The 13,318-nt window shown below is 47.0% G+C and overlaps 1 protein-coding gene across 2 annotated transcripts in view; it reads right to left on the minus strand.

Annotated features, from left to right (window-relative positions):
* The window catches only part of LOC107994432 (unc-112-related protein), a 36,610-nt gene that overhangs the window by 5,126 nt on the left and 18,166 nt on the right, over positions 1-13,318 (minus strand). The gene's annotated exons all lie outside the window — the stretch shown is intronic.

The raw sequence follows: 13,318 nt of genomic DNA on the forward strand, positions 1-13,318 counted from the left end.
TCGCTGGCCCCCTTTGATCGTTTCGAGATTCCGAACAGAAAACATTCCTAATTCGTCGTTGGAGAGAAACGTATCTGGGGACAGGGGTTATTTATCCGGATGCGTTGGGGACTCGAAACGATGTGTAGGATGTGCTTATCTCTCGAGAATCTGATCCTACGAGATAGATCGCGAAGAACAAGCTATTCGAGCTATCCGAATCGAAAGGAGAAATTGAAACGAATTTGTCTCGTTACGCCGTAACTTTATCTTCGTACTTTTTCATCGAAGAATTGTTAGTTGGTAAGGCTAGATTCACTGGGGACGACTTTGTACATTCCACGCAATAACTCCATAGATTTAATTTCTCTTGCGGTTGCAAATGTACGACTTCCCGAGTCTCCGACCGCAGTCTTAAACCCTCATCCTCGTCACGATACTTTGGCACGGTGGACAGTGTCTCCGTGTTTTTCTTTCCACCCGGACCCCGTATCCGGGACATGTGCGTCAGAGTTTCATGACGCTTCCTATCCGGGCCTCGTTCGATCATTTACACACGCACACATACGCACACTATCGGGCTTTACAACCACGTGGTCCAAGTCGTACCGTGCGTCCTGTTATCGCCATGTGGAATTAATATAGAAACCGGTTATCGGTTTATTTCTAAGATTCAACGCTTGGAATATTCTACGATTCTTGAATATTCTACGCTTCCCATTTTCCTACTGTAAATCAATCGTGGAATCGGAATTTGGACATCTCAGATCGGCCGATTCCATTCTCAATTCACGACGAAATTCATCTATGAATCGAAATTCGGACAACTAAGTCGTTAAAAAGGGAAGACTAGAAGTAAATCGATCGTCTTCCAATCTTAGATACCCGATCTTTCGTTACAACGCATCCGGAAATCGGAATTTGGATGGTGAGATTCAACGAGAAACAGATCGTCTCCCATCCCCGTACCCTCGACCTCCTGTCACTCCCTCCTCGGAATCGGAATGCTATTATTCCCCGCAATGTCGAAGACCCCTCTAATTGCCGAGAGTCAAGGTATTGCCGTCACGATCCACTAATTACGAGCTCCCTCGAGTGTCCGTGGTAACTGTTGCGAAGATAAAATCTGGGAGGAGGGCGCGACATGAAAGGGTCCCGGAGGAGGGGTGGTTGGTGCGTCTTGCTACGCTTCAAAAGACTTCCTCGTACGTTTGTTTCGTGTACAGAAGTCCACGGCACAATTCGAGCCTCCCTCTTCCTCTCGCTCGTCGTCGAGTGGGCCGGGTCTCCTCCTCTTTCTTTCCCTTCGATTCGCGCGCGCGTGAACGTCTCTCTGAACCCGAGGAGTAGTTACAACGAACCTTTGAGAATCGGGAACACAAGGTTTTCGCAAACACGTCTCCACTCACACTCGCGAACGCACGAGCAGTCGAAGATATTTGTCCCGGATTTTGCACCCCCGTATCCCCTTCGCGGCCATTCTTTCGCACGAGCAGAAAGGCGGAAAGAAGGAAGGAGAGAAAAAAGACAAAGAGAGAGACGAAGAGGCAGCGAGATAAAGAGATGAAGAGAGAGAGAGAGGGAGAAAGAAAATAGCGAGTCAGGGACACAACCCCTTGTACACGGGAAGACGTCGACAAGGGTTGTCGGCTGGCTCAAGGGTTTCATCCCTCGCCGCCTCTCGAAACTCGGGGAAAACCGGTCCGTTTCTGCTGGTGCTGCTGTTGCTGGCGGGGAAACACGACGAGACACACACGTGTCGGTGAAAAACAAATTTTCACAGCTGTTCCGCTCCGTGTCCCGCTCGATTTAACGACTCGAAATCCCGAAAATCCGTGCCACTCCTCCGACCGAACATCGTTTAAAGCGGCTATTAGGACGACCACATGGTGGACGGGGCGAGATCTCGACTCGGACGGGTGTGCGTGTGTCGTTCCTCCGAGGGTGTGAATTCGATTCCCGGCAGCAGCGCGTGGTTCTCAAATTCTTCGAGTGGATGACAGCCGGACCTTGTTCGATCCATTTTTTTTACGCCGTCTACCAGAATTTTTGCCGCGTGTACACACCGAACAAGTTTCTTCCCACCGTCGAAAGAAACGACCTCTTGCCGCAGCTGCGGCCTGGAACGATATATGCCGATGTCAACCACCTTTCCGTTCTTTCCGTTTTCTCAACTCGCACCCCCTTTAGAGAATATCTACAATTGAAAATTATAATTCGCAGGATATTTTTAAGAAAAAGTCGATCCTCCTTCGAGATTCGACCGAGTCATCTATTCTCCGTGCTTGGAATCATTCCAAAGAAGGGGGTGGCTGATTTCGTCCAGAGCTCTCTCCTTTCTCACCGGCCAGCCAAGATACCTAGTCTTTTCTATGCGCGAGAGGCACGGCGCGCGACGAATTCAAAGGACGTCGCGGGTGTACCGTTAATGAGATGATCTCCTCCAGAGTTGACCCAACGCAGTTTTCACGCACCGTTACGTCGCAACGACGAGGATGGCTCGACGCAACGTACGTGGTGGCGCCCGACCGAGGGGAGGAGGCCCCAGCGAGAGGGCAACCAAGTGTGTGCAGCTGCGGTCTATAAATATTTCGCGAATTTTAGCACTCGTTGCGAGGCCTCCCTGCGCCGCTCTCTCGCCGATCGAGAGAGAACATTTTTTGGGATTCCTCGACACGCGCCCACGCGATCTTTCTAATCGACGAAACGAGGAGTGGGGGGAGGTATGTTCCATGCAGAGAAGAGGGAGTTTCTCGCGTGGAGAAAACAATGCAGGAACAATGCCAACGGGAGAATGACTTTGAAATCGTCTCTGCGCATTCCGCTCGTCGACGACTAGCAGCCATGTTACAACATAGCTGGTTACAGCTACCTACGACGCGTTTAGTATGCATTGTCTTTCGTTACGACTGCCGCGAAGTGGAATCATTGTGGTCGGGTCGCGACCACTTACGAGATATTAACCGACGCGTTGTCCTGATATAAAATATTCAATTAGACGTTCGTACACGATGTTGCGCCGCATACGATGCGAACAATTCGAAAGTTTGTATGCAAATCGGTCATTTGATTCGATCGACTCCCCCCGGTTCATGGGAGATCGGGGTTCAAAGAAATTCCGAAATATTACAGTTCGTTTACCTCTTGAGCCTTGAACCTTTCCGTTCCGATTTGACCGCTTTATCACGCGTGTATAATATTTAAATAGATGTTTGATTAATAAAATAAAATGTTGGGTCATTGTGATGCACGGGAAGGAGGAAATGGGCGGAAAGGTGAACTAATTTCTCTACTATTTACTTTTTCGACTGTTTCTTTACAACGGAGCAACTTTCTTTATGAAACTTTATGAAATACTTCTCCCATTTATCATTTTACGAATGATTGTGCGCGGCAACGAGCGCATTTGAACAATAGCGTAGTAGGTTACGCTCGCATTTGCAAGGATGCGGCACGACATTTAGAATAACGGACGCCTAGACGTTACGCCTTACGTTCAAGGAAGTTGAACCGTGAAAAGTGCAACGAACGGGCTCGATGCACACACGCGACATATCAAACTTAAATGGAACTGTCATCGTTTGAAAAACGGTCGGATATGTTTCTCGAAAATCGGCCGATCGATCGACAAGAGTGGACAATGGGCGTAGGGGAAATGTAAGCTGGAATCGAAGGTAGAGAGGAAACCGTGGTGATTCGTCGACGAGAAAATGTTCTTTGCATAACAACGAGGGATCGATGTGTGTATGCGGTGTACCGCTAGGAGTGGCACCGTGACACACTAAAGAGAAAAACGACGTCTCTTCCAGGTCGCTTTGTTGCTCGTGCCAGTGACCGGAAACGCGCGAGTGCCCGAAACATCTTTTCGCCAAGATCAATCCTCCCATCACCGCGAAAATTGTTGTTCGCTCACTCGAACGAGCCTGATTCAATTATCCTAGCGAAGATCTAAGAATCGTATTAATTGTCGATCAAATTAAACTTTTTAGTTTCGAACCGTTATTCGATCGAGATACATCATATTGAAATTCATTTTCTCGCGACACTTGCTACATGACCGAACGAAGAAAGTGTTCGATGATGGAGTTGGAAGCTCGATTCTTCTGCGTGGTCCCTCGCGGCGGTCGCGAGTGAATCTATTTCGGTAGGGGCACGTTTCGAGTAAATACAGCCGGGCGTAAATCCGAGAGACCGACATAGCGGAACGATTCCAATGAAACGCGCGCGTGTTTTCGCGACGCGAAATTCCATAGAAACGCGCGTATCTTGGCAACAACCTACGGAACACGCCGGAATCTTGGAATCTGGAATCCGTTTCACGCGTTAACTGTTGCGCGAAAGTTACAATAAAAATTTCCTCGAACACGACGGACGGACACGCGGAATAAACGTCTCGTTGGTTCGAGGATGAATTCGAAAGGGAGCCGAGGAGGCGAGGCGTAAATCGCGGTACGAAACGAGCGTGATCAAGAATTCCGTAAAGCGGAGAAGTAATTTGAATAATTAGGCGCGGATCGCATTGATATTGCACGCGGCACCTGTCTCCCCTTCGTGGAATCTCCTCGATCGAATCGATTGCGAAACCGTCACTCCCTTCCAGAGAATGGCGAAATTGCTCCACGCCGTCGTTATAAGGCCGCTTCTCTCGGCCGAAAATTTATCGCCCTGCCTCCTCGCACCGCCCCCGGCCAACTTTTTTGCTGGAATATTTGCGACCGCGTCCTCCTCGATGTGATAAAAAAGAAAAGAAACAACGTGGATTGAACTTTGCCGCCGCTCAGACTCGAGCGCGTATAAATGGCAACTCGTATTCGCCATTTATAACGCCCCTCTGTTGGAGCTTACGCGTAAAGAGTGGACAAAAATACCGACTCGACTTCTGGTTATAAATTAGAGCAGGTAAAATCGTTTCGTCAGTCGGAGCTTTTCAGCGAAGTTTAATTCTTCGGGAACAATCGGGCAAAGTATAACGAGGTAACTGGGTCGAGTTATACGCGTACGTGCGTTTTTCTCGACATTGTCGATGCAGCGAATACCGAAACATTCGTTTCCGATTGAATTGCGCAAGTGGGAACACGCATCGCGTGGTTATAATCGCGTTGCACAGCTACGATACCGTGTATACAAGCCTCGTTATCGTACTCGTTATCAAACCGTGTCTGTCCGTGTCACAAGCGTCGATCCTCGAGCACAAGATACAGTGTCAACAGCTGACCAAGCGGCTCTGTATAACGCAGGCTCGTAACGTAAACCTCGTTAAACGTTCTCGACGATTCCCCGACGATGGACTCTCCCATTCTCTCTCTCTCTCTCTCCCTCTCTCTCTCTCTGTTTCCACGCATAATCCTTTCAACGGCACGTGGCATCATCGTTTTGTCACGTAACCAAATGTTTTCTTTTAAAATACTCCAGCTTCTCGACGGAACTAGACGGGATTATCTCTCGTCGTTCTAGTATATATATATATATATATATACACGTAAATATTAAAAAGCACGGGAACCACGTGCCACGACTGTGTAAACGCAACACGGAATCGAAGTCGCACTGCTCGCTAGCGTGTTTAAACCGGGGTAAACGGTTAATAAAGGGGCAAAACCCGTGGCGCACGTGGCTACACATAACACCCCTTTCCGCAGGAACAAACGATCCTCGACGGAAGTCGCGATATAATATTATGATATAATAATGGAGGGACGAGAACGAGCGGTGACAATGGCCGCGCCAACCCCTTCCCCCCCACCCGAGTTCCCTCGCGAAAAACCGAGGGGTTCCAGGGAGCGACAACCCTCTGTGGGTCTGCGATTGTGCAAAGAAATGTGGGCCATTGAGAGGGAAGAAAGAGAGGGTTTAGAAGAACGCCAACTCTGTCAACAGCAAGGACGATGCTCAGGGATGGATTTAACGCGTGGTGTTTGAAAAAAAAAATCCAGATATACCAAATATACGCCAATTTTTATTCCTCCAAGACATCGGTGGCTTCGTACGATTTCGCTTACGAGTACGAATATTTATTCCATGATTCCGATCGTGAAATGGATTCGAATTAATGACGAATTTTCTGGTGCATCCGTGCCTGCATAAAATCATCGTGCAACCCCTCGCGGTTTTTCGCCAATCTCCTTCTCCCTTTACCTCTTTTGAAGGGATGGAGCATTGTCGAGTTACCCTCGACGAGCGAGGCACAAAGACGACTCGCGGAAACTCGCGTAGAGAGTCAGTCAGGGAGTCAGAAGGAAGTCCTAGCTTGTTTGGTTCCCAACGCCCCTTTGATTTCTCGGTCGATTAAACGTGGCGCCGCTTCTTCTCTCGGAACGAATATTACGTAAAAATCAAAGCCGCGGGAAACGAATACTTTTTCTTTTTCTGGAAGAAATCTCCCTCTCTATCGAGAACCGCCCTCGTCTATCGGTCGAAAGTCGTCCCTCTGATCTTCCTATCTGTTTATGTTAAATCTCTTCTGGAGTAGAATTAATTGAATATCGGGCAAACGCGATAATTAAAGTTAAAAAGCTCCGCGTTCTTACACCGGAATTAATCTCGAGTATTCTCAAGACAAGGAGGAAACGAGGAAACGAAATGGAAATGCGTTCGAAAATAGAATGGAACGTATCTCTGAGAGGCGAGAAACTGCATACAGGTAATTCCCGACACGAATTTATTTCCTTTCACGGTGCCCGCAATGCGGCACCGCGACGGTACAAGAGATATGCAAATCGACCGGCCTCTACCTGTTGCGTTCTATTTAAACACTCGTTGTCCAGACTCGTGTCCTCGTGTTCTCGCCTTCGATCCACTTTCCCGTACCCAAACAATCTCCTTCGAAATGATTATCCCCGCGAACTGGAATTATGCAACGTCGCAGCCGCCGCCAAGTGCGGTTATCGCGCTGAAATCTTTCGTCATGGTCGATGCGCGAGGTTGATTCGCGGCGCGCTCCAGCCATTTGCCGGCCCTTAATTGTTCTAAAATAAGCACTGACTCAGACCGGGACGCGTTTAACCGAGTTTAATCCGTTTGTGGATGGATGCTTCGATCCAGAGCGCAACACCAATTCCCCTCGGGAATACGAGCGAGAGATCGATCGAGGCGAGTACGCGAAGTACGCCTACAGATTCCATCTTCTTTCTCTCTCTCGGCGATTTTTAACCGAGAAACTCAATCGTTTTCCTCCGGCTGATTGCCGGACGATAATTAACCGTTACGCATTCAACGAACAATCCGGGGTCGTCGAACGATCGGCCGACCGTCTCCCGCGGCTGAGAATGGAACAGTTAGATGATCCGTGAGAAGAAAACCGGTGATGTAATAAAATGAACGTTTTAAAACGCTCGTTAGACCGTTCTGGGTGATATCGCGTGTGTCTTACCGTAACGAGCCGGCTCTTCCTCGAGAGCAGAAGCGGTATAATGTCGTGCATTTTGCGCGTGGAACAATGGAGGTTAATTCGTTCGTATGCTCTGCTTGACCTTTCTTATTAGGATCGTGAGCGAAACGGTGAAATTCTACCACGTGATTATTCTTCGCGTAATTATTACGCAACCGGTTCGACAAATTAGGGAAACTGGAACGGGACATAGTTTAATTAACCGAGCTTCGATGTGCGATCGACGAGTATCGCAGAATTCCGCCTTGGAATAATTGGTCAGGCTACTTATTATTATACGGTGAAACACGAAATTATCGCGATTCGTCGATGGCGTGCCGGGGATGGTAAATCTGCGTCGCGTCTGACACAAGTGTGCCAGTCATCTTTTCCGGAAGACGAGAATCGTCTGAAATTCAGGCCTCGAAATTCAAGTGTGTAGCCGAGCTACACTTTAAATAACTCAAGCGATTACGCTTTATCTGACGGTTCTGGGGGGCGTGTGTACGCGGGCCTCGTAATTACGTACGCAACGCGCGTACACGCGTAGATGCGTATCGTCTATCGCGGCAGCCAGTGTCCCCCTTTTCGATCCACTTTTGCCATCAACCGACTATCGGTGACCCCGTTAGAATCATTGAATCTATGCTCTCTATCGCGTTCTACGTGGAACGGGTCCAGCCAATTTTGCGTTTCAAAATTCAAATCATACAGAGGCTTAGATTTTCCTAAGAGAGATTAAAAAAAAGAAACAAGAAACGAAGATACGTGCTTTGCTTTGTTTCTATCATAACATGTTTGATAAAATGTATCATTAGTTTATCAACTATAATAATATTAACTATTTGAAAGAACAAGTTCCTCGCAGAAATTTATAAAACTTTGTAAATTTCATCAGAATCACTTTATTAGTTACATATACTTTATCGTTGTCCAACTTGGCGTAACAAAGTACGCGAGAAACCGATGAACGAAAGAAGGGAAGAGAAAATTTTCTCGGAGGAAAATTCCGTGCAACGACGTATGCAACAGGTGCCCGGTTAAAAATGTCGTTGCCGTGCCGTCGTTGTGATCGATCGTTTGATATTTTATTCTCGGAAAGCGTTGAGCAGAGGGAAGGGAAACGAGCGTGAACTCGACCATAAAAGGGTGGGCGTCTATGGGCATCGGATTGTCCATCCGTTTTTAGAAACGCGGCGACGAAATCGTCCTATATGGCCGTTCGATTCTGACCAGAAAACGATAAATCGTTTCGTACGAAAACGTGTGACCACACGATCTGTGGTACACGCGTCAAAACGCGTTTTCTCCGCCTCTCACCGTCGAAACTAGCAACTGGTAACACCAACGATGACGCTACCTGTACGGACTTCCTCCGAGCGAATGAATGAATATGTATGCTGAATTTAATTAACGAGTCAAGGCCGTAACTGTTTCCGTTACGCACTCCGTGCTCCGTGCTTTCGGGCTTTCGTTCCGTGTCGCACGTCTCCACACTTTTCCCACACTTTTTCCTCCCCATTTCTTAATGTTTTTCTCCTCTGGATAATTTTGCAATTTTGCAAGATGCAACAAAAGGAACAACCTGTCACGGAACAAACGGTGCTGTTAATTGTACGTGACAGGCGATGTAATCGTTCTTTACGAGCGGGTGGTCCGAATAACATTTGATTAGAACGTTGATGTTTTATCCTGTCGTCGTGAAATATCGGACGTTCGAGTTTATTCGCTTAAAAGAAACACGGAAATGTGCGTTTTCTTCGCGAAAAAATTTTTCACGAAGCGATAAATTATTCGTCGACCAGCTATTTGACACAGCTAGCCAGTTAATTAGTTAGTTAGACGGTGATACTAGGCCAAGATTGTGGCGGAATTCCATAAATGTGGGTGACTTCCGTCTTTGTCTAATAGAATCAGGTCAGGACGGAGCACTCCCTTCGTTCGATATCTCGTATCTATAAGGAGATCGATATAATAATGTGCAAAAGTCTGGCATAAGACAATCTGACTCGATCTTTGTTTCATCACGTTTCAACTCTTGGGATTAACAATGATGAACACGCTTCATTCAATGTTTCCGTTTATTCGAGAGGAGTAATAGATGTGATATAACGAATTGAAAAACAACAAATCCAGGCTTATTTTAAGTTTTATTTCGCAAAGCTTCGAAAATATATACATACAAGTGATAAAGAGCGACATGAGATAACGTTGCGAGACTTATCGATTTCGTTGACCTTTTACGCGAACACGAGCAGATATATATGCGGGCGTGCCTAACGAGTTGAACCACTTTTTAACTGGAGGAATCCATACGGGCTAGACGTCGTTGGAATTCAATCGACGAAATTAAATCGCACTCTCTTCCAATCGTTTCGTTTCATCAAGCCTTTGATTTACTGCTTAAATCAACTGCTACCACTACGTTTTTAAACAGGGGTACGTTAATAAACACGCTCCGCTATACTCGATCAAATACGCGTCGACAAATTTTTCACGATTCACCGTGCCATTTCGTATTCATACCAATCTCTCTATCTTCCTTCCAACATTTCCGGCTCTTTTATCCCATAACGGTAAGCCGATTTACATTATTTGCTCACAATACGATTCGCTCTGCGATTTTCCACCTACGTTCCCATAAACGTGGCCACTAACTCGATACAACGAAAGTGCGCTTCCTCGAGATACGCTTCCTCGACTCGTACGTATGACTAAACGCGGTGTACATCTCGTGGAATCGAAAGGCTGCCCACGCAGCGTTTCGCGAGAGATGAAAGGTCAAAGCGGAGCCACGGCGGATGAAAGTAACCAATCGTTATTAAGAACCTACTTCGCTCGAATTTTTCCTCTTCATCGAATCATAAATACAAACTTGATATCCCAAGGTAATAATCTCTCTCTCTCTCTCTTATGCCTCTCTGTCCGCCAAATTGGCCTCCCTCGCTCCATTACCAGCAAATAAAAGTTATAGCGTCGCGACAACGATCTCGCGAGTGACGCGCAATTACATAGATGAAGAAGGAGGGAGCGGTTGAGCGTGTTTGCGAGAGAGAGGAGAGCACGAAGAGGGGAAAAAAAAAAGAGTCAGGGTGGAACTAAGGGAACGAAGTGGATAGAAAAGAGAGAGAGAGCGCGCAATAAATGTCGGAACAACGACCCCGCGATGGCTGCCCCCGACCGGACGTTGCCAACGAAATATCAACTACGGACGAATCGTTTCCATCTACGTGTTCCAAAAACTGGCGAAAACCAGGCTCGATCATGCTTTGGTCCGTCGTTGGGAACAGAAGGCGATTCGCAGAAGACGGCCAGGTTTTCGAGCGCACAATGGGCCATGAATTGCAATGCCAGAGGTGTCGGTCGCGATCGATGGCCGATCGAAGAAAGGATCGAGGACGTGCAACTTCCGGCAGGATCGAAATAACTTCGGGGGCTACGTGTGGCGCCTCCAAGTGACGCGAATGCATTTTATGGTAATTTTGATATTTGTGATCGTTAAGGTTAAGCGAGGATCGCTCGTCTCGTGCTTTTTCTTTTTAATTTGCAATTCAGAGGGAGAGGTATTTGAAGAATCGAGAATTAGGAAATCAGCCGACGAAACGTTCTTAGCTTTTTCTGAAATACATTTTTTGAAATGTACGTGCGACGATGCGTACAATTTATCGAAATATACGAAAGATAAATTCCTTTGCTAAACTCGTCCCGACGAGTTATGGAAATGTCCGATCACCGATGAGGTGGCGATCAACGTCGCGTCGTTATCCGAGATTCATTCGCATTCGACGTAGAATCATCGGAAGAAACTCCATTCCACGCGTCAGTTCCTTTTAATAAAACCAGTTCAAACGAACCAGTTGCTAAAACTCCTCACCGTCTCCACGAGAGCACGACCTTCGCGAAATCTGTGAAACTCAGGCGTTTATTCTACTCCCGATCGAGAACATGGCGTCACACGATAATTTTGGTTTATGGCAACATCTCCGGTTCCTTATCCCGAAAAGAAACTGGGTCAAGCCAAGCCTATTTATAGCAGGCTTTGGAAAGGGTGTTGCAGAAAGAGCGAAGGAGTGGGAGGAGGTGGGCTGGAGAAAACTATTATTGGAATCGGTATTCTCGCATCCGCCGAACTCTCCTTCTTTCATCCTTGTAACGTCCCTGATGAATACACCTAAAACAACCCCTCATTATCGCGCCGTTTCTATTCCATCCCTTAGCTCGCCTCGCCAATGGATCGAGGAGGAGACGAGGATTCCTAGGGGTGGATCGCGCGAGCCAAATCGATTTCATCCATGGCCGAATACATACTGGCCCTGTCCCCGCAGCGAATGCACGATTTGCTTGTCCCCCGCTTCCTATCCTCCCGCTCCGTCAAAGGGAAAACGAGCGGAAAACGGCGACGGCGGAAGGCGAATAGAGAAGGGGAGGGGAAAGAATAGGAAGAGGGAAGGGAAGAGAGATTCTGCGACGGCCGGGAAGAAGGTGGCGCGTGAGAGAAAGAGGGAGGAGAGCCGCAATTAGTCGTTCCACGGGAAACGCACGCGGTAATGAGGCACGACCGACTCGCACTTCCGGGACGTGGACGTTTCTACGGCCGCGAGAGAGCTTATTCCTCTTTTTTTTCGTTTCATTGTGCGCAACTTCCTCGCTTTCTCGAGGCAACCGGGGAAAGGGACGGTGGCACGATTGTTTCGTCGCCCCGGGCCATTGTGGACGAATCTGCTTTTTGTCGTTGCACTCCGTCGCATCGGAAAGCGACGACTCGCTCTGATTATTCGACGATAATACCTCTTGAAATCGTCGTTGCGTGAAAGGATGCTGCTTTAACGTGGTAACTGGACTTTTATCCCTGAATTTTACCTCGAATAATCGCGCAAAGAAAATTTCTTCTCTTACAATCTCGACTTTTATATATATATCTTGAAATATGATCGAGAAATATGGCGATGCCCGTCTCGATCGACACGATGTTGCACAGGCGTTATTAATCACACAAATTGTAAATTTCATAGTACAGTCGACTCGAGCGATTTCAATGGCCGTAACGAGTAAGTCAACAAACGATTTCTTGTAAATCAAGGAAGAAAAGATAGCTAATTAAGACGTTCGCAATATCCTCCTCAATCTTGAAAACGGAACGCTTGGCCGAGTGAGTGACGGTTCCACGTTCATGAATGGATGCGTCAACGACTCTCGGATTGATACGGCTGCCGACGTTTCCTGTTTCAAGATATATTCGCTATAATCGCGCACGAATAACATTCCTTCTCTGCGAAGAAAAGAAGAGTCCTCGTTTCGAATCGCTCGATTTTGGATCGATGATCTTTCGGCGTCTTTTGGCATTCGAAATGAAAAGTTTTCGCGATTTTATATATCGATTCGAACCTTCGATTAAAAGGATTATTGAGATATACGATCGAGGGAAGAAGAAGAAAAAAAAATTGTCGGATGACGTAATGCGGCCGAGCGGCCATGCAAACTGGCGCCACGGATTTGCATTTCGCAATGGCCAGTAAAATGCGTCCTCGTATCTTTAGGCATACATACACGCGGGCATATATATATCGTTTCGTCGAATCGAGTTGGTGAAACGTAAACGCGACGAAAATACTGTGCTGACTCGCGTAACAGCTTATTATTCCGTGGCTACGTGTAAAAGAATCCCGGATGAGCCATTACCATTTTGAATATCATTGAACGACATTTATCAAGCGCGATATAATAATTTCCAGATAATATTATATCGCAACGTACTCGTCCTACACGTATAGACTTTTAACAGATGATTTAACAAGTTTGAAATAGTCAAACCCGCTTTAATCCCTTTTCACGCGTTCGCGTCGAAGCGTTCGCGAGAAAGCTTGCCAAAGGCGTTCCTACTTATTAATGTAAATTCAGCACCCCGTGATACTCGTCATAAATCATACTCTCGATGGTTAATTTTCAGACCAGCAGAGGAGGCCCAGTTTCTCG

Source organism: Apis cerana, linkage group LG5 (genome assembly GCF_029169275.1).
Source record: "Apis cerana isolate GH-2021 linkage group LG5, AcerK_1.0, whole genome shotgun sequence".
NCBI lineage: Eukaryota > Metazoa > Arthropoda > Insecta > Hymenoptera > Apidae > Apis > Apis cerana.